This window comes from Electrophorus electricus, chromosome 4, assembly GCF_041902795.1.
Source record: "Electrophorus electricus isolate QZ-2024a chromosome 4, ASM4190279v1, whole genome shotgun sequence".
Lineage (NCBI taxonomy): Eukaryota > Metazoa > Chordata > Actinopteri > Gymnotiformes > Gymnotidae > Electrophorus > Electrophorus electricus.
The window spans coordinates 12,377,437-12,397,500 of NC_137500.1; the positions used below are offsets into that span (position 1 = coordinate 12,377,437).

The 20,064-nt window shown below is 47.3% G+C and overlaps 1 protein-coding gene across 7 annotated transcripts in view; it reads left to right on the forward strand.

Annotated features, from left to right (window-relative positions):
- The window catches only part of peak1 (pseudopodium-enriched atypical kinase 1), a 52,475-nt gene that overhangs the window by 2,714 nt on the left and 29,697 nt on the right, over positions 1–20,064 (forward strand). The window contains exons 2-3 of one of the 7 annotated variants that reach the window (XM_035535704.2): positions 8,791–8,855; positions 9,448–9,580. The exons of 2 other annotated variants lie outside the window; for them this stretch is intronic. The gene's annotated coding sequence lies outside the window, so the exon portion shown is untranslated. Of the gene's footprint in view, positions 1–8,790; positions 8,856–9,447; positions 9,581–19,754; positions 19,868–20,064 lie in introns of those variants that run through there. 4 more of the 7 variants (XM_035535691.2, XM_035535692.2, XM_035535708.2 and 1 more) reach the window with 4 other exon arrangements.

Consider the following 20,064-nt stretch of genomic DNA (forward strand, 5'->3'; position numbering starts at 1 on the left):
GCTTGAACTCAGCACGGTGTTGAATATTTTCAGCACTCCCGTCTGCCCCTGGCCTTTTTTTTAGGATATTTCTGCTGGCTCTGTGAGGGGCACAGGCTTTTCTAGATTTGGAAGTTTTGCATTCATTCCAATTTATCTTCTGAAAAGAGCCGAGCACATTCCGATGGTCCTAGTGCTGTTAAACCAGAGAAGTTTCCATTTTATTAATGTAATTTGAACTTAGGATTCCTGGTGGCTTGTAAAGATTTTCTTCTTACTCTTTTGTTGTCTTTATGTATGTCTTTCTCAACAGAGGCTTCATTCATTCACCTCTCTTTTGTGTGGAGTTCAATCATAATCCTGAAATAATAGGCAAAGAATACATGCTACGCTTATTATACTGTTCAGTGCTTGGGTTTGTGTTCTGTGAGTGATTCCCCCTGTTGTAAGAGATGGGGTTGCTTGGAATTAAAACTGCTGGTCTGTGATTTTCTTTAACGGAGGACAGGCAGTAGATGTAGTGGATCAGTATGCACTTAACTGTACTTTCTCCTCCATGCTTTATGAAAATTTCTAATTCATCTTAAGATATATTTACGAGAAAGTGATTTTGTTAGCATTAATGTGAACATTAGACATGTAGGGCAAGTTACAAATATGCACAAAGTATTCTTACTGTTCCCTGGGAAACTGGCAGATTTGGTTATGTGGATACCAGTTGGGGTATTGAACTGAATATGCCACTAGCCTGTTTTTTGTCCCTAGGCTACATTTTTTTCAAGGACTTTGGGTGTCTTCTTTCAGCTCTTGACAGCTGCAGCTTAGCTTTCCACCGTTTCAGGGCAAATTCAGGGTGTACATAACTGAGGTGTGTGTGTGTGTGTGTGTGTGTGCATGTGTGTGTGTGTGTGTGCGTAGAGGTCAGTGCAGCTACCTTTGTGGTAGATAGAGAAACTTTCTCAGGTATCTCACTTGCCCTCAGTGTGTAAATCATGTCTTTCTCAGGTCTTTATCCTTAGTGTGTAAATCATATGTCTTTCTTAGCCAGGTCTTTCTTGGTCCCCAGTCTGTAAATAATGTATTTCTCATCCATGTCTTTGTTTGTCCTCAGTGTATAAATCGTGTGTCTTTCTCAGCTAGGTCTTTGTTTTCTGTAACCTTGTGGCTGCCAGTAGGGGGTAAAGTTTGTGGCACTTCATCTGTATGGGAAAATTGACATTCTAAGAACCTTCACAGCACACAACAAAAGCTGGTTGTTAAATTCCAAAAAAAGAGAGAATCTTACAAATATTGTATGAAAAGTTTATTCACAACTCTCATATAAGGTATATGGCAGTGTATAGTACTTTTAGAATATTATACCTGCCATGATGAAAGAAAATTCCATTTGAGCTGTGGAAGTGGCAATTTGTTCTTATGAAGTGACAGCTACTCTTTTTAGTCGCTCTGCTCTGGGAAGCTGGGTAAAAATAGACAGAGCAGTCAGAACACACATGCACACACACATTCGCACGCACGCTCACACGCACGCTCACTCACTCTCTCTCTCTCTCTCTCTCTCTCTCTCTCTCTCTCTCTCTCTCTCTCTCTCTCTCTCTCTCTCTCTCTCTCTCTCTCTCTCTCTCTCTCTCTCTCTCTCTCTCACACACACACACACACACACACATCAGCACACGTGCACTCACATTGTTATATGAGAAACACTGGCATGCAGGAGTGGTCAAAGACAGACAGATACTCAGGACACCTGTTGGCATGTTATGGCAGGGTTTTGGCCGCAGGTGTTTACCATGTGATATGCATCTCCAACACCAGACCTTCACCCAATGCTGAAGTCAGGTTTAAGTATAGATGCAACACCACGGACAATAGCCTTGGACTGATAAATCATTTTATCGAATACTGCAATAATTTAAATCAGTGATGACATTAAGCAAGTTATTTTTCTGTTCCTTCCTGTTACATACCATTACCATGTCTCATTTGTTAATGGCTTCAGCCATTTGCTTTGCACAAACATGGTTTGCACAAATCCTACAATAGAAAGGACTGCGTTCAATTTTTGGCCACACAAATGCACCATGACCAACTACTTAACTACAGATATATATTTCACAAAATGGCACTTGAAAAGATTACATGTTTTCAGTCCGGCACAGAATGTTGGTGTATGTGCAAATGAAAGAAACTTTGGTATGTGTGACCTACTCTCCTGTAGAGAGTGAAAAAGCCTTATCCAGAAGAAGGATGTCAACGTGATATTAACAGTGTTACCTAAAATAAAAATGAAAAAATGATCATTGGTGTGAATGAAAAATGAAACCCTTGATCATTATAGCTCTAGGCTTCTCTCTGAACCAGTCTATGTTGATGATAAAAACATTACTGGGTAATTACCAGGGAACTAATATGTGAATCAAAATAAGTTTTGTTTAACATAGCATTGTTTCTTTTTAATTGTTGTTCTCTGTATTTTAATTCTCTTCCACAGAGATGCATCAGTTTACTTGCATAGCGACTACAAGAAAAGGGCAGAGGGGCTGAACTGGTTAAAGGCCCTGCAGGCCTTGCATTGAGTGGGACTGAGCTGAGTTTGCAACACAATATGGTTTATCACTAGAAATCTGGAGGGGATCATTGTTTCTCTAAATGTATGTTGTCTCCCAAGCCTATTAGACACATGCTCATACACCTAGCAGTGAGCACATGGGAGTTTTCGAGGTGATTGCTGTAGCAGGTTGACTACCCCCCCACCCCCACCCCAAAAAAGTATTTTTTTCCCTCCCACAAATTCTTCCACTTTTACTATTTACGGCAGGAATTCCCAAAGCGGCATCCTGCTCATCCAGACCAGACTTACTGCACGTTGCTAGGATGCTTCTCCAAATTTTTCTGCCCAAAGCATGTGGGTCTGACGGGTGGCTCGGGCAGGTCACCCTGCTGTCTGTCAAACTGAAACTCTGGGAACTGCAGAATTCTGGGAGCTGAGGTTTCCATGAAGAGATTTTGTAGACACGATCCAGGACGAGAAAGCAGGAAAACTTGGAAACATGAGTCACTGTTGTTGAAAGATTACACCAGATGGCATAAATGAATCGCTGAATCAATGAACTGGCATAATGAACATAGCTATGACATATATATCAAAGGTGTGTAGTAAAGTGTAGAATAGGCTACAGGTCTCGTTCTGCAAGTGAAACCACACTGCAGTAGGCTGTGGGTTTGCTGTCATTTAGCAGGGTTCTCAGACCCACTGCACTTAGTACACCAGGATGACATCCCAAATTGATCTCATCCTTAAGCCTGTCTCTTGGCACCATTTCATCATTACTCCCCTTTTGAAACAGGTTACAGAAACCTGTCTAATAAACACCTCCCTGTCTCTCTGGACCCTGTCTCACTGTAAACCTCTGTCTGTTTGACATCTGTCTCACTGTGTTTCACCCCTGTCTCTCACTGCTAGCAAATCCTATCCCATTAGTCTCAATGAACACTGCTATGATGAGGTTTTTGTTTATTTTTCCCTAAGGTGAATGCTTTTGATCTCTCAACCCTGCCCAGGCAGACATGCTGCATAGCGGAGAGATGAATTCAGTCTTACTGATGGCATTGTGTGTAGGTGAATTGAAGTCTCCAGAGAAGTTTCTTTGTCTCGCCTTCCTCCTCTGTCTCCGAGTCACATTTTGTCAAGCTCAGAGCTTTTGGATGCTTCAGAGAGTGCGCTGATTTAAATGAAGAGAAGCGAGTAAAACGGTCAGAGTTCAGTAATGAAGTCAGGGTGACACGACCGCTAGCTGTGGGTTCTGTAGGAGACAGTGGGGAGCTTAAACCACACTGTGATAGGCATTCAGAATGGGCTTCGTCAAGATTTGGACATTCAAGTCATAGTCAACTTGTCATTCCTTCTCAGTACAGACATTTTGATGAACAAAATATAATTTCTCCAGTGCACATGGTTACATTTGACATGAAAGCAGAAGATGACCACGCTATTCATGGCTTGTTTGTCTTATCAAACATCTAAGCATCTTAGATTCGGAGGGAGGGGCTTTGGAGGCGGGGCTTGAGATGTGGGGGTGGGGTCCTGGAGGTTGTACTCGTACAAAGTCCACTCTCTTCTCAATCCTGCCAATAGCAGCTTTAAGCACAAGGCAATAGAATACGTGGTAGACCATGGGTAAAAGGGTGGGTAGATGTCTATATGATTTAATGCAGGTTTATCCTAAACGTTATGTGATGAATAGCTCCATCAATATTGTAGCATGGGCCTTTATTCAAACATTTAAGGTCCATTCACTCAGTTAATCATTAAATATAAAAGGAATATAAAATAGGAAGTGCTGCCAGTTTCAGTTTGAGTATCACTTTAATGGGCTTTACGGGCAGCTGACAAGCAAAGCGAAGGTATGGCAACAATATAGTTTTTCACCCTCATATGTGTTGTCCACCAAAACAAGTGAGCAGAAACAAATTAGAATGACATAAGGACAGACTATATAATCTAGAATGGTCTTAAATCATTTCATTTTAAAATGCCATATTGTGTATTAAGATTGACTGACTACTTTTTTTACACAAGAGTTTCTCCCACTTCCTCCTTAGTTGAAAAAAAGTTACTTTTGCATGATGGTTTTAGGAAACAGTCTGAGGACAGAGTAATGGAGCGGAGTGTGTAGTTTCCACTCTAAAAGCCAGCTCACCAGCCTCAGACTGGGCTGGAGGTGGGATCTGGTGGGTGTGTGTGTGTGTGTGTGTGTGTGTGTGTGTGTGTGTGTGTGTGTGTGTGTGGTTGGGGAGGGGTTAGGAGGGTTTACATGACGCCTGTGTATTATAAGCAAGTGCTACGTAATGGCAACAGATATGGAGAGAGCATGAGTAAGAGAATGAGGGAGGGTGTAGGTGGTTAACAGGTCATGTGTGGTTGTGGGCTCACATCCACTGTTGGCAAGGCAACAGTGTTGGGCTGCAGGGAGAGGTGAGAGTAGGGGAAAACGACTCCAGCTCTGGGATGTGTGTGGTGTGGGGGTGTGTATGTGGTAGTGGGTGTGTGTTGGCTGTAGTTAGCTGTAAACTGTACCCTGTCGTTTTCTTCCACTAACCGAATACTCTCAGAAATGTTGAAAGTGGATCTAATAATGAAATTTATCATACCGCTTACCATGGGTGAGACAGCTCATGCCTGTGGCTTCCCACTCTTGATTTCCATGTATCTGTTGTGTTCTATATGAGGGCATTAGCAGGAGGGCACAGGCATGTGCTGAGCAATATGAGTATGTACGAGACTATGTACATCTTAATAGAGCTCGTTACGTTAGTCTGTGGGCTAGTGTTGTGGTACGTGTGGGCCTGAATCAGAGGGCTGGGATGAGACACTGGGTTCCAGTTTCCAGCCTCCAGTTTACCATGTCTCCAGTGATGTTTGTTCTGGCACCTGCTGGCACGCAGGCATTCCGCAGACAAACCAGCATCTTTTGAACGCTAATGCGTTCAGATGAGTCCTATCAAAATTCCAGGCAAAATCAGGCCCCTTCCTCCATGCTGAGAGGGAAAATGCTGAGTCAGTAAGTTGATGGTTCGAGCAGGAAGTAGCTCAGAGGAGCTCTGTCCCGTGGCCTTCAGATATCTTCTCAGGATCCTGGCTCTGTGTGTCTGTGTCTGTGTGTGTGCGTGTGTGTGTGTGGGGGGGGGTGCTCAATAATTTGGTCTGACTTAAGTTTCCTTATTTGACTGAACAGGTGGGGTTTGGCATTGGTAAGCACAAGCATGTGGTGTGTGTGTGTGTGTGTGTGTGTGTGTGTGTGTGTGTGTGTGTGTCTTGGCTCAGCTCCAGCCATGTAATACCCAAGTGTTCCTGCTGTCTCCAGCCCCTGCAAGCTGACCAGGCTCACTGTCCCCAAGGGCTCCTTAAGTGCTCAGGAACATGGTCAAAGTGGAACTGGCTCAGACATCCAGAAATCATTCATCTCGAGCTCAATAAACAAAGTCCATTACAGCTGAAATCCAAATCTGAACTTTAAAAAGAAAAACTGTTAATTGAAGTGGCTGCATAATTACCAAAGCTCCCCATGGAGATCATGCAGTAATTACTATCTACCCAGAGTTCCCTCTGTAATGCCTGAGCGCAGGTACTTGCTGCATTTCAGTGGAGGTTGAAACAGTGGTGTATCAGCCTCAGTAGGGGTTTCTACTGTATCAGCTCAGGAATCACTGCAAACTACATTACCCAACATACCCTGTAGCCCACGTGTTCTGGGAGTAGATTGGTTGGACACACTTCTAACAGGTTTCATATGTGATGGTTCAGTTCTCTCCAAACTGTGCAACAGTTCCTCTCAGTGCAGTGTAATTGGCTATATGCCAGTATTTACATTAGCATTCTCCTTTTCCATGAGAGGTTGGCAAGCCTACCTATGGTAGAACTCCCCTGCCTTATTCATCTTTAAATAATGTTTTTGGTGTTTGTAATTATCACTACACTATCACTAAATGCCATAAACATAAATGTAAACTACTGTATATTCATTATATCAGTGAATCGTTCTACTCTATTATAATAGTTTTAAACACCAGAAAGCATTAAGAAAATTTGATGAACTTGAATGTACATTGGCAATGCAAATGTAGGCTAATAATATTTGTCATGCCAGTAAATGTATCTCTGAAATAAAGAGAGAGGGGACTGAGTGAGTGAGAAAGACAGACAGAAAAAGAGACATGGTGATGCAGTGGAACAGACTTCTAAAGCTCTCCTCTGCTCATAGGGAACATCAGGTGTAACTATAGTAAGTGATGTAAGATGCTCACTTGGTGTATGATGTCATCACTGTGGCACTTTTTCCACTTGGCTTTCCAGCAGAAAAACCGGTGACATCATGAATAGTCTGGGCTAGCTGCATGACGCCTCCTAAACTCCCCCCCCCCCCCCCCCCCCCCGTCAAATCACCACGGAGACAGTGTGCCCTCATGTTTATAGAAGCAGGACTAGTATTGGCCGGTGCCCCGCAGGGCTGCCGGTTTCTGGGAGACCCTGCTTTCTGTGGCCCTGTTCCATCGCACCACCCCCTGCTGCTCCACCCCTCCACCACTCACTCACACTGCTACACATCCCCTGGCAGTCCGATTCGCTACATTAAACCCACGCTAGCTGTGATGGTGCAGACCAGGCTAACGGTACGAGGCTGTGTGAGTAATGCGGTGTGATGTGTTGCTCTGGTGAGCCCTTACCCCTCAGGCAAAGAGACTGTTTCTCCTAATCGCTCCAAAGATGCCAAAGTTTGTAAAGGTCAGAGTGAACTTCAGGCAGCCGCGCTGGGAGCTGGGCTTGGTGCTGGGTCTGTCTGTGTGTGTGTCTGTGTGTCTGTGTGTCTGTGTGTCTGTGTGTGTGTGTGTGTGTGTGTGTGTGTGTGTGTGTGTGTGTCTGTGTGTCTGTGTGTGTGTGTGTGCGCACATGCGCGCACATGCAGCAACAGCCGCCAGATAGGAACATACTGAGACAAGCAGTCGGACTCCCCTGAGTGTGTTGAGAATGAAAACCAGAGAGGCAAGGGGCCAAATTCATACAGCTGACTAGCTATATGTGAACAAACTAGCAAATTAGGCAAATCTTCACCATTTTTGCCTGTGTGGGACCGGCAAGGCAGCGAGGGAATGTGAGCTCAGTGGGCGGTGTTTATTGCTCTGTACTTCCTGTGAGGCTCTCGGCTAATAGGGGAGGGAGAGAGAGAGAGCCCCTCCTTTCCTGTTGGTTTCCGCAAATCACTGTAAGCAGGGGGATCATGAAAGAGAAGGCACAGGAGACGAGCTTGAAAGAGACTCCTGTTCAGAGGAGCTGAAAACGATTCGAGTAATCGAAGTTAAAATTAAAGACAAAGTGGAATGAATCTCTCAATTGTGTGTGTGTGTGTGTGTGTGTGTGTGTGTGTGTGTGTGTGTGTGTGTGTGTGTGTGTGTGTGTGTGTGTGTTGATGGGGGATTGTGGGTGCGGGGGAGGGGCTTAGAGTGGCATTCCAGCAGTGGTACCAACTTCTACCAAACACTGACCTCGTTAAACTTTCGCACCGTAACAAACATCTCTACCCTCCTCGCTCAACCTGTGGTCTCCAGCAGCTGCCCTACGGGGCAGTGGGTGAGGCCGTGGCGTGTGCAGGGGAGAGGTCTTCACCACAGGCTCTTAAAGAGTGGAGATGAGCAACAGCAGAGTAAACACTCTCTCACGCACTGGGAGGCGAGAAACGAAGCCCTTATATAGCACTGATTCCTCTCTCCCTCAATCTCTCTCATGTCCCCCCCACTTATATGTGTGAGGGGCGTGTTCTGGATTACGGTGAGTGGAGGAAGCTCTGTTCTGACTGAGGTCCTGGCATCGGTTAACCTCTGCACCATGACTCATAAGTTTTAAAGAAACATGATTTAGCAGATGTGAGGCCAGAAAGAGGCAAGCAGAGCGTCCGGCGCCGGCCGGGACTCTCCACACGGCAAGAGGGGGGCATGGTGGGGCGATTTTAGGTATCGGACCGGGCTTTAAGGATTTACTCCTGTTCCACACTTTTCTGTAATGGTTTTTCAGGGATGGTAAACAGGGCTGTGTCAGGCCCCACACACCCCCTCCTCTGAGCCAAGAGCTTTCTGTCTCCAGTCCATATGAGGACACAGACAAGGGTCTGGTACAAGTGCCAGTGTTCTCTCACATTCCACTCTTCTCTCTCTCTCCCTCCCTGTGTTTCTGTCCCTCTTGCTCACCCTCGCTCTCTCTCTCTTTCTCTCTCTTTCTCTCTCTTTCTCTCTCTCTCTCTCTCTCTCTCTCTCTCTCAGCTCATGGCTCCCCTCCTGCAGTGGGCTGTGCTCAGTTGTGGCCCTCAGCACTGACCAACTCCCAGGTGAGGACATGACGGGTGGGAGCATGCCACTCTGGGTGTGTGCGCAAGTAGGAAGTTTTCCGCAGGATTCGCACTCAGGGTCGTCTGGGAGGTCAGGGATGCAATGTGGGAAATAATTCCAACACCGGAAAAGTATCCGAGAGCAAACAAACAGTGCGTATGGAGGAATTCTCTCTGGCGCAGGGGCACAAGAGCCGGGAGCAGGAATGGGATGTGAGAGAGCTTAAAGTGCGTCTCCCACGGCAACACAGCCATGGATGTGGACGTGATGACATGCTCGGACATGTTGCAGGGAGTGGAACTCTGTAGTTCACTTCTCTATGTTGCAGCCTACTGAAGCATCATTTAAACTAAAGCTGTTCTCTTAACTTTATATAGACATGTCTGGATCTCTGATTCTTTTTAACTGAATGTTAGGAAGAGGCTTTAAGGCTCTTTGCACTTGCTTGGAACATTTTTAGATTGTCAGGATGGTGGGAAAATTCAGAACTATAAGACTGCAAGTTATTTGATATGTTCTATTGATATGCACTGATATCTGTTCTCTTTCTGTCTCTTTCTCTCTTTCTTTCCCACCGCTTGCTTTTTCCAGATGCCCCCGTTTATCTCTGGAAGAGTTTAGGGGTGAATTTTTCTCTTTGACATAATTGGACGGGATGCTGATTGTTGATAAGTGAGGTCATTATGATCAAATTGCTCAGCAAACTCAGGAATGCAGCAATGAGGTGTATTTTCTTAAAGCCACATCCTATTAATGCGCACGCACACACACACACACACACCACACACACTGGTCCAAAGACACAAGGGAGAGAGAGACTGAGGTGGAGTAGTGCACACATGAATGGTGGACTGATTAATTAGCTCTCCCTCACCCAGTGAGAGGGAGGGGTGGGTGTTCTCATCCATTTTGCTATGATTGATTCAGGAACACCTCCTCCCTTCCGCTCTCTCTCTCTCTCTCTCTCTCTCTCTCTCTCTCTCTTTTTCATTCTATATCTCTCCCTCTCTTCCCCTCTCATTCCCATTCATACACCAGATTTTGGCAGTGCTAACGCACTTTTTTCTCTCTCCAGACCTCCATATCTCGCTCTCCTCTCTAGTACAGTGTAATCTGATGTTTACACCACTGTGCAGTGCTGCCCAGTGCAGGCTCTTCTGTAGTTAGCCCTCCAGATCTGTGGTGCCTTGTGGGCTCTTCCATGGTCAGCCCAGCAGGTCTGTGGTGCCTTGCAGGGTCTTCCATGGTGATCAGCAACACCTCCACGTCCTGCCCAGTACCCACCTCTGCCCCTGTAGCAGTCTCTGAGCTGAATGGCCTGCTTTGTTGCTGTATTTGTATTCTGGACTTGACTGTGTCAAGCCCCTCTGGTGTGAGTGGCCCTGAGAGCTGCACCTGCTCCCCTCCATGAGCACCAGACCTTATTGGAGACGCGCGCGCACACACACACACACAGAGCAGAGCAAGGACACTGTCTGATAGTCATTGATTTAGAATTTAGAATTAGTTTTCGAGCTCATATGTATTCCCCGAAATCCTGCTCATCCCAGCCTTGCTGTGGATGAAGATGTGGGGGAGGTGGTCCGGGTCAGCGCTTTTGGGGTGGAACCCAACTACAACCCCTAGCTGAGCCTTAACATGTCCTGCTCCTTACTAAATGCAAGGGCAGGGAGTACACAGGCCTTCTCCACAGACAGATTATGCGTGAGCTGAAACTAAATTGTAAGATCAGCAGAGGTATTCAGTCAAAGGTCTTAATATTAATCTGTGAATAGACTACTGTCTATAAGTCCACCATGTTTCATCATCTTTGTCCTCTACGTCTGTGTGTGTTTGTGTGTGTGTGTGGGGGGGGGCACACATGCTTATCTGTGTGTGGGTATGTTCTAAATGCTAATGTGAGCTTCGTTTGTTTGTTACAATCACAATTTTTGGTCACCGTTGATGAACTGTGTACTTTCATAAACATGTTTCTTATCAGCAAAGTATTTTTAGAGAAGATTGTCCTGTTGTATATCCATAGGAATGAAGTGCTAGAAGAAGAAAAAATCCATCACTGGGATAAATAATTACTTTTCTAATTTGACCATGAAAAGCTGCCTATGTAATTAGGTCTCTCTTCGTTTGACAGCAGAGAAGACGACAAGGCACTGTTAGCCAGGGCCTTTCCTTTTCCAAAACTGCAATGCAGTGATGTCCAGAAGTGGGACTCGTGGACCAGGTTACTGTAGCTCCAGCGTGTCTCACCAGCAGTGTTGGCCTTTATTCCTCACATGACTAATGGTATCGTTACCTGATGTGAGGCCTGAGGCCTCGTTTCTTTGGGGTCACCCCCCCCTCCACTCTCTTTGCTGGGCTTTGCTGAGGCCAGTTAGGGTTACAGAAAGGGTCTGGACTATGAATCATGGTGATGGAAACGGGTGGTTCATACATGCAGAAACTTAATCCCCAGCTGAAAGGGAGGTGGGCTAAAACGATGGAGGAAAAGCATATGAAGGCTTTAAGGTAGACGTGGTAGTGACTGGTGCCATGAGCATTCTGTATCTATTTCTGTCGTGTGGAGATGTTTCTTGACTAAGGTTCATTCCATTCAGCTGCTAACAAGACCTTGCTGTCTCAGTGTTGTCTGTGTTGTGCCAGTGTGGAATGTAAGCACTGGGAAAGGAAGTTCTAGAATGTGTTATTTTCTGTAAGCAGGTTATTGCTGGATGGATGCACTTAAGACTCATGGGGAGGGGGGGGTTGTGCGTGCGTGCGTGCATGTGTGTGGGCTGCAGACCAGAGATCTCATATAGATATTGAATGACTAAGTGGCAGCTAAAAGGTCAGGCCCCCCCCCCTCCCTGCCTCTCCCTCTCCCTCCTTCTCTCTCAGTAAGGTATGACTGATGCTCAGACAGAGCTCACTGGTCAGTGAGACTATATGAACGCAATGCACATGCGCGTGAGCATGTGCTTTTGGCTTCCTGTGTTTGCATGTGTGTCTTCTCCAAGCAACCACAGCCTCTGAGCTCTCCCAATATTTGCTCATATCAGCTCACTGAGCATGCTCAGATCAATGGGGCACCCGGAGCTCACCCATTGTGACCCTGAAGACTTTAAACCTGTAAATTGTAAATGCCCTGCCGTCACTGGTTCCGCTCTGGTAGACTGCATGTTGTTTCAGCTGTGCTGCCAGATGCAGTGAACCTGCAAGTACCAGATCAAATGGTTGGCAGCAGCCCCGAGCCCCTGTCTGAGAGCTCTGATAGACAACCATCAGAGCAGGAAGAGCGGAGGGGCCTCGGCAGCCTAAGACATACAACATACCCCGCAGGAGCCGAGAGGAGCACCTGCTGCGCTCCCGTCTTCGGGGAGTGTGGGATGTTTGCTTTGTCTTCCTCCTGTCTCTCGAGCTTTGGCTGAGCCCTCCGTGTGCACCTCTGTTTTCCTGTTAGAGCCTGTTACCTAGCAACCGCCATGTCATTGTGTTGGAGGTCCTGTGTGCACCTTCTCTTCATGGCAAATCAGATCTGTGAGGGTATGTGTTTGTGGGTGAGTAAGGGAGACTGTGTGTGATGGTGTGTGTGTGTGATGGTGTGTGGGTGAGCGAGACAGACACAGAGATGATGTTGGTGCTGTACTCCGGGTGAGAAATGCTGGTGTGATTGGCATGATAAGTCTCACCAGGAGTGATGCCGAAACACATATGCTCAGCCATGCCTACTGTGATCAGTGTGACGAGAGAGGGCGAGAGAGACAGACAAGCAAAGAGGGAGAAATGATGCTCAGTCTATAGTGGCATTTATAGAGTGTGTGTGTGTGTGTGTGTGTGTGTGTGTGTGTGTGTGTGTGTGTGTGTGTGTGTGTGTGTGTGTGCACGCATGCATGCATGTGTGTGGGTATATGATTTCAGCTCCAGGAAGGCATTTGAGTTATTGAAGGCATGCCAAGTAAAATTGCTGTGACTTTTTCAAAAGATTCCCAGGAGAACTCATTTTCTTATTCCAAAAGTTTGACTCATGAATTCCAGCAGTGTGAGTATTTATGGCACTTTACTGCCACACTTTACTGAGTGCATGTATATGGCATTTAACATTTTATTTTTTATTTTTTTGTCCCATTTACACAGAACATAAGCCATTTCTCTCACCTCACCCATTTAGATCTCAACACTGAAATTGCTTTCCATCCCCACACATTGCTGAAGGTCCAATTCCGAGCGTATAAAGCACTAATGACACTGGGCTGTAAACAATAGTGCCATTCCACTCCCAGAGTGAGTGACCTGCCTCCATTTCCCCATTACCCTCGACAGCCCTGTTTACTCTTAGAAATCACCTCCCATGGCCCTAAATACAGAGTGAGGGAGGGGAGGATGAAGACATGGGACATGGGAGTAGAGAGGAGGAGAGTCAGAGAAGGCAAGGATATGGTGAGGAAGATGATATTGGTTATGTAACCCTCATATGTGGAGGCCACCTCCTGTTGTGAAAGGATGCTTGTGTGCATGTGTATTCACCCTTATGCGCGCGCGTGTGTGCGCGTGTGTGTGCGTGTGTGTGTGCGTGTGTGTGCGTGTGTGTGTGCGTGTGTGTGTGTGTGCGTGTGTGTGCGCGCGTGTGTGCGCGTGTGTGTGCGCGCGTGTGTGTGCGCGCGTGTGTGTGCGCGTGTGTGTGCGCGTGTGCGCGCGTGTGTGCAAACATGAACATTATGTTCTCATTCTCATTCAGACCCAAAGGAAAAGCAGCTTTGATCTCTCATTCACTAAAGGAATCTATTCAGGGCAGAGACAGTTGCAAATCTCATTTGTTTTCTGGGAAAGAAAGAGTGCATGGAGATCTCACTTTAGCTTTTAACAAGCCATTAACTGGGCGGCTCGGCTGTTTCGTGGTTGTTCTGCACTGTGCTGACGTTGTGCAGTAAGACCCTGTCCAGGAGAACGCTGTGACCACTAGCTCAGTAAGGGAAAGATGTATAAAATCAAGATTTACCTAAATGGTTTATTTAGCACTGCTTCTCTCTTACTCCAGCCCTCTTCTTCTCTCCCTGCCTCTCTCCCAGTCTCTCTGTCTTTCTCTTGCTCGCTGTCTCTCTGTTTGTTTCTCTTTCTGTCTCTCTCTCAGCAGACCTCATTTACAGCTTTGCTTCCTGCTCCCCCCATCTTTCTCTCAGCTAACCTTTTGAGATCGTTACGCGAGAAGTTTTTGCGAACGTGAATGAATTATGACGCTTGATTTTATTTTCCTGTCATCCTCTCTGTTTAATCAACTTATGGAGTGGGAGGTTTGACTTGCGGCGTGTGATGATGAGAAATGAGTTAATTAGAGCCTTCCACTGCCATAAGAGGGAAGCAATTAGGCGCACTTGTGTCGAATACGCCGAGCAGATAGGCCTTCGTGGCGGTTTGTCTTCATTTTCTGGAGAGATGTGCTCTATAATTCCCCGGGGAATGGCTTGGTCTTTATAACTCCCCAGCGCTGTCAGTGCCATTGGCGTCCTGCAAGTTCGACTACCTTTGCAACACAGGCGGCTTTCGGCATCCCCAAGACACGTCTGAACACTGCTGTAGTTGAATTATTATTGATGTGGCTCAGTGGAACCCTATGGAGCGTGACAGCGTGCTGGGGTAGGAATCCTGGTAGGCTAACCGGCGCGGTTGGCTCCATCCGAACTAGGAGCGACGAACAGCAGCTTCCTCTAATCGTGGCCCAGCACGATTGGTCAGGAAAGCCATCGAGCTCGTGCAGTGTCTGTGATGGGCAGGTAAGCCGTAGCGCTCGGGCAGTGTCCCATCCGTGTTTAACGGTGATGGGTGTGCACTTTACCAGACAGCAGAGCATTAGCTCGGAGTGGTGGTATAACCTCGGAGGCGAGGTTATACATCCAGATGTGGCGAAACGGGGTTGGGTTGGATATCAGGGAAATTAGGAAAGATGAATGCAATTTTGAGGGTGTGTGTTTGCTTGAGGTTGCCATAGCAACTAGGCTGGTGGTTTTGAGTGCAGTTTATATTAGCCTATTACCAGCACAATCAGTATGTACACACACACACACACACACACACACACGCACACGCGCACGCACACAGTCTCTCTCTTCTCATCTCTCTCTCACAGTGTTACACAGTCTATGTCGGTTCATTTTTCAGGGGATTTTAATACATGTGTGTTCATGAAAGACTTTAATATGTGTGTGTATATGTATTGGTATGTGACCGAGTAAGAGAGACGCGGGAGATGTGTAGTCTCCCAGATCGAGTAAGAGAGACGCGGGGGACGTGTAGTCTCCCAGATCGAGTAAGAGAGACGCGGGGGACGTGTAGTCTCCCAGATCGAGTAAGAGAGACGCGGGGGACGTGTAGTCTCCCAGATCAAGTAAGAGAGACGCGGGGGGACGTGTAGTCTCCCAGATCGAGTAAGAGAGACGCGGGGGGACGTGTAGTCTCCCAGATCGAGTAAGAGAGACGCGGGGGGACGTGTAGTCTCCCAGATCGAGTAAGAGAGACGCAGGGGGACGTGTAGTCTCCCAGATCGAGTAAGAGAGACGCGGGGGACGTGTAGTCTCCCAGATCGAGTAAGAGAGACGCGGGGGACGTGTAGTCTCCCAGATCGAGTAAGAGAGACGCGGGGGACGTGTAGTCTCCCAGATCGAGTAAGAGAGACGCGGGGGACGTGTAGTCTCCCAGATCGAGTAAGAGAGACGCGGGGGACGTGTAGTCTCCCAGATCGAGTAAGAGAGACGCGGGGGACGTGTAGTCTCCCAGATCGAGTAAGAGAGACGCGGGGGACGTGTAGTCTCCCAGATCGAGTAAGAGAGACGCGGGGGACGTGTAGTCTCCCAGATCGAGTAAGAGAGACACGGGGGACGTGTAGTCTCCCAGATCGAGTAAGAGAGACGCGGGAGACGTATAGTCTCCCAGACTGAGTAAGAGAGGGGACATGTAGTCTCCCAGACTGAGTAAGAGAGGGGACATGTAGTCTCCCAGGCAGGTGCACCCTTAAACTCTGAAGCACAGCCAGAGAGGAATGGCTGGCACCACTACACACTGTTCCAGCAGGCTGTAGTGATGACCTGCACCGATCACTTCAGTATCGGCCAGGACGTTCCTAGTGCATGGTGGTGTTCCATCTGCCTTTAGAACATTTGCCAGCCCTTTATAGCAGCTTGTAAGATTAAAAAAATCTTTTTTTTACGTCATCTGTCTTCACAAAGAGAGCATGCAATCTCCAGCACGTGTTCAGGGCTGCTCTCCCATGAGAAGGTCTCTCGAGGAGTCCTGAGGCGACGACTGCCTGCTTCAGAGCACCCCATCGAGGGACGGATGCTCACGTGTCCTCTGGATTGGATTAACGTATTAGTGCATGCCAGCGGTACTGTAGGGACATGTTAATGCCTCCCCAGCTCACAGCCTGCTTGAGAGGGTTTGCACCCTCCTGACCCGGAACAGGCACAGGCTTACTTGGGTTTAGTTTATATAAGCAGAGATGATCCTGAAATGTTCCCCCCAAGCTGGTCATAGTACATGAAAGGGCATTCGATTTCATATCAGGTGCCCTGTAGTATGGCTTTCTGTCACTTGCACACACAGTGCATGTAACATAGATGCCCCAAATCCATCTCTCCTCTCTACTGAAAGACCGAAGGAGTGGCAGGTTTCGTTTGAGGGGTTTTTACGTAGCCATCAGGGCAACAAGGTTCATCTTGCTCACGTTGCTTCTCTGTTATTGTGGGGGAGAAACGTATGTGAAAACAAATTCTGCCCTTATTTAGCGACTGCCGAGTGTAAAATGTGAGTAATCTCATCTGAATGACTCATTACAATGAGAATTGTGATCATGCTCAAGTGTCTGTAGGTTCAGGGTTTTGTGTGTGTTTTGTGTTTGCACGTGTGTGTGTGTGTGTGTGTGTGTGTTCTCAGTGCACCCTGCCTCTGGGTTGATTCAGCTGTCTGAATCTCATCTCATCCAATCCGTTGGAGCCATGGGCATCTTTCATCATTACAGCCTTTATCAGCGCCTTTACCCACTCTGTCCCTCTCTCTCAACACACTCACTCACACACTGACACTACTTGCTTACCCACCACACACTCTCACACACCATACACTCTGTCCTCGTCTCTCTTTACACACTCTCTCACGCACACGCGCAGACACACACACACGCACGCGCACGCACACACACGCACGCGCACGCACACACACGCATGCGCACGCACACACGCGCACGCACACACACGCACACACGCACGCGCACGCACGCACACACACACACCCTTCTCCCCACACTAACAGTTTGGCAGCAGGCAGGGGAGAGGAGTGAGTGGATGCTAATGAATATGGGGGAAATCGGGTTGAAAAAAAATCACACCAGGATGGTAAAACACACGCACTCACACACATGCATACATTATAATATATAACAGACTGTAATTATCAACCCTCCAGAGGGGCTGTGATAGCAGCTTCCTGTCTAATGGGCTGCTCATACACTGCTTTGTGTTTGTGTGTGTGTGTGTGTGTCTGTGGTTTTCTCATCATCTGTTCTCCACTCACACTCGATGATGAGATGCAGAGTGAGAGTGGGGGTGGGACAGAGAGAGAGGGAGAGAGAGAGAAGAAAGGGAGGCATTGTGAGTGGCAGGAAACTTGTGGCACATGTGAGTAGCACTGGTCTCTCCCCTCTCTCCTGAGTCTCTCTGGTCTCTCCCTGACCTCTCTCCACTATCGGAGAGTCTCAGAAGATGCTGCACCTCAGACAGACAGGGACCTCCCCCTGCTCTCCAGCCAGCCAGAGCTGGGCACAGCCACACAGTGACCGAGGTTCTGCTCTGAGTACACTCTGTCTTATTCCCTGAGTGCTCAAACAATGAGAACCATTTCCATGTAAAACAAGTAAAACTTTATTCCTTCCACTTTCATTAAGACGATAGGCCAATACCGTCAAGGTGACGGCTGTTAGGGAAACCGGTAACTCCTGACAACCAGATGCTGGATATGTAAAGGTGGCAGATCAGGGGTCGGCTTCAGGGATATAGATCCATGTTATATGTGCTACCGAGCATTAAGTTAGATTCACAGGGTTCTTCCATTGATGCCACTGTTCCGAACATTTGTTGCAGTTGTTGCCAATTTATCATGGTTACCTAGTCTGTAACCATGGTTACCTAGTCTGTAACCATATATTTATATTCTACAGGTTTAGTATTCTACACCAATGAAGTTGCTGTAGTCCAGGGGCTGGCAGCATTATTTAGCCGAAATGCGATGTTCCTTCTTTTGTGAACATACGGCTTTTGCTGGCATGCAGCTCACAACAAGGCTGTTCTCTCCTAGGTGCCTCTTTTCCTATTAATTTATGCTTCATCATGTCCAGTAGGCATATTGTATTTCCATTGCCTGGTTTCAGGGTTGTGTAGGGTACCACGTGCTTATGCATTGTTGAGGTTGAGGTTGCTGAGGTTTCAACTGAGCCAGTTTAGGATTAGCTTTGAAAATTTGGGTTCCCAGATAAACCCTGAAAACCAGTTACAAATAAATCTCTCTAAATAAAAAATAAATTAAAATGTACACACAGTTGTAACTGGATGTACAGCCTTATTCTAGAAGTACATGACAATTTTTACAATCTTGTTAAAGAATCAGTCCCAGATGATAACCCTACTCTGAGTGGTCATCTAACCTCTGACCTTCTGTTAAGTCAGCTAGAGCGTCGTGCTCCGTGGTCTCGCTCCTGTTCCCCACCAGTCTCCTACCATATCCTTACGCATACACCGACGGTCTGGACAGGGCCTCCGACGGCAGTAGTCTGGACAGGAGAACTCCAGAGGAGCCATTAGGAGCCCTGCTAAGGGCAAGAGGAAACCCCTCCGCTTCAATTATTGATGAGTGAATATCGATGAGCCGTCATTGGCCGGGGGTGTGGTATGAGGGTGTATCGACAAGCCGTCATTAGCCGGGGGTTGTGGTATGTGGCTGTATTGATGAGCCGTCATTGGCCGGGGGTGTGGTATGGATTTGGGTCCTACGCTTCCCATAAAGGCCGCATTTGTGCAGACAGCAGGGGAGCTGCTTAACAAAGGGCTGGGGTGGAGCGGTTGACCTTGTGGTTGTAATCCCCCTGCCACACACACACACACACACACACACACACACACACACACACACACACACACACACACACACACACACACACACACACACACACACACACCCCTGAATCACCATTTTTTTCTGAGCTGGAAAGCAGTCTCTGTCACTCACACAGTGTAATATTCTAAATTAATCTTCTAATGCCATTAATGGCTATTGCGAAAATATGCTGGATTAAATATTCATTCCAAATTGCTAGATTTTAAGTGCAAGCGGAAGACTTCATCAATTTTGCATGCATGTGAAATGTGAGACCAAGTGGCTGATTTAAACTTTACGAGGAACTACACAGATCTTTCCTATAAAGAGTACCTCATAATTGCATTTTAACATACTTCATCAGGACTTTGCTGTAAATGCCTGGAAAGTTAGTTGGCTTCTGCAGTATTTATTCTGGTATTATCTTTCAGAGGTGCTGTTGGTGGAGATGTGGATGTGGGAATTGTGGAATGATCCATCCATCTCCCTCTTTCTGTGTTCCGTTCCCATGGTTGCATAAATAAACCACATGCCTGTACTCCCACATACGTGTCTTCTCTGTCGGCTCGTTCTCGAACTGTGGAAGTGTTCAGGTGGTGTCGAGCTTCTCACTGCTAAACGGTGCATGCAGTGTACGGCGTTTAGCTGGCTAATGACAGTCTGGTTTTAAAAGGTCGGTGTAGCCCAGGTGTCCGCCGTGGACTGCCTGCTGGGGTTGATGGGAGTCTGTATGCACAGCGAGGCCTGCTGTCAGGCTTACGTGGACCTCCAGTGAGGAGCTCTTGCCCTGGTCTGCAGGCCCGGGAGACGTGGCCCCGCAGAGGCCTGTGAAGTGCGCAGCGGTGGGGTCTTCGGGCTGACCTGCTATCAGGCCCTTAGAGCTACAGTGGAACACTGCCACGTGAGAGACACTTCATCGTGTGTGTGTGTGTGTGTGTTCTAATTATTGGCCCAGTCCGGTGTCTGATTCCCGTACTAATCCCGTTCCTCAGAAGCCTCCTAGCTCTGCAACAGCCACTGAGCACTGATCTCACGTTCACTGCTGCTGCTCCCAGAGCTGCTTATCTCTCCCTGCCAGCAACTGCCTGAACACACACA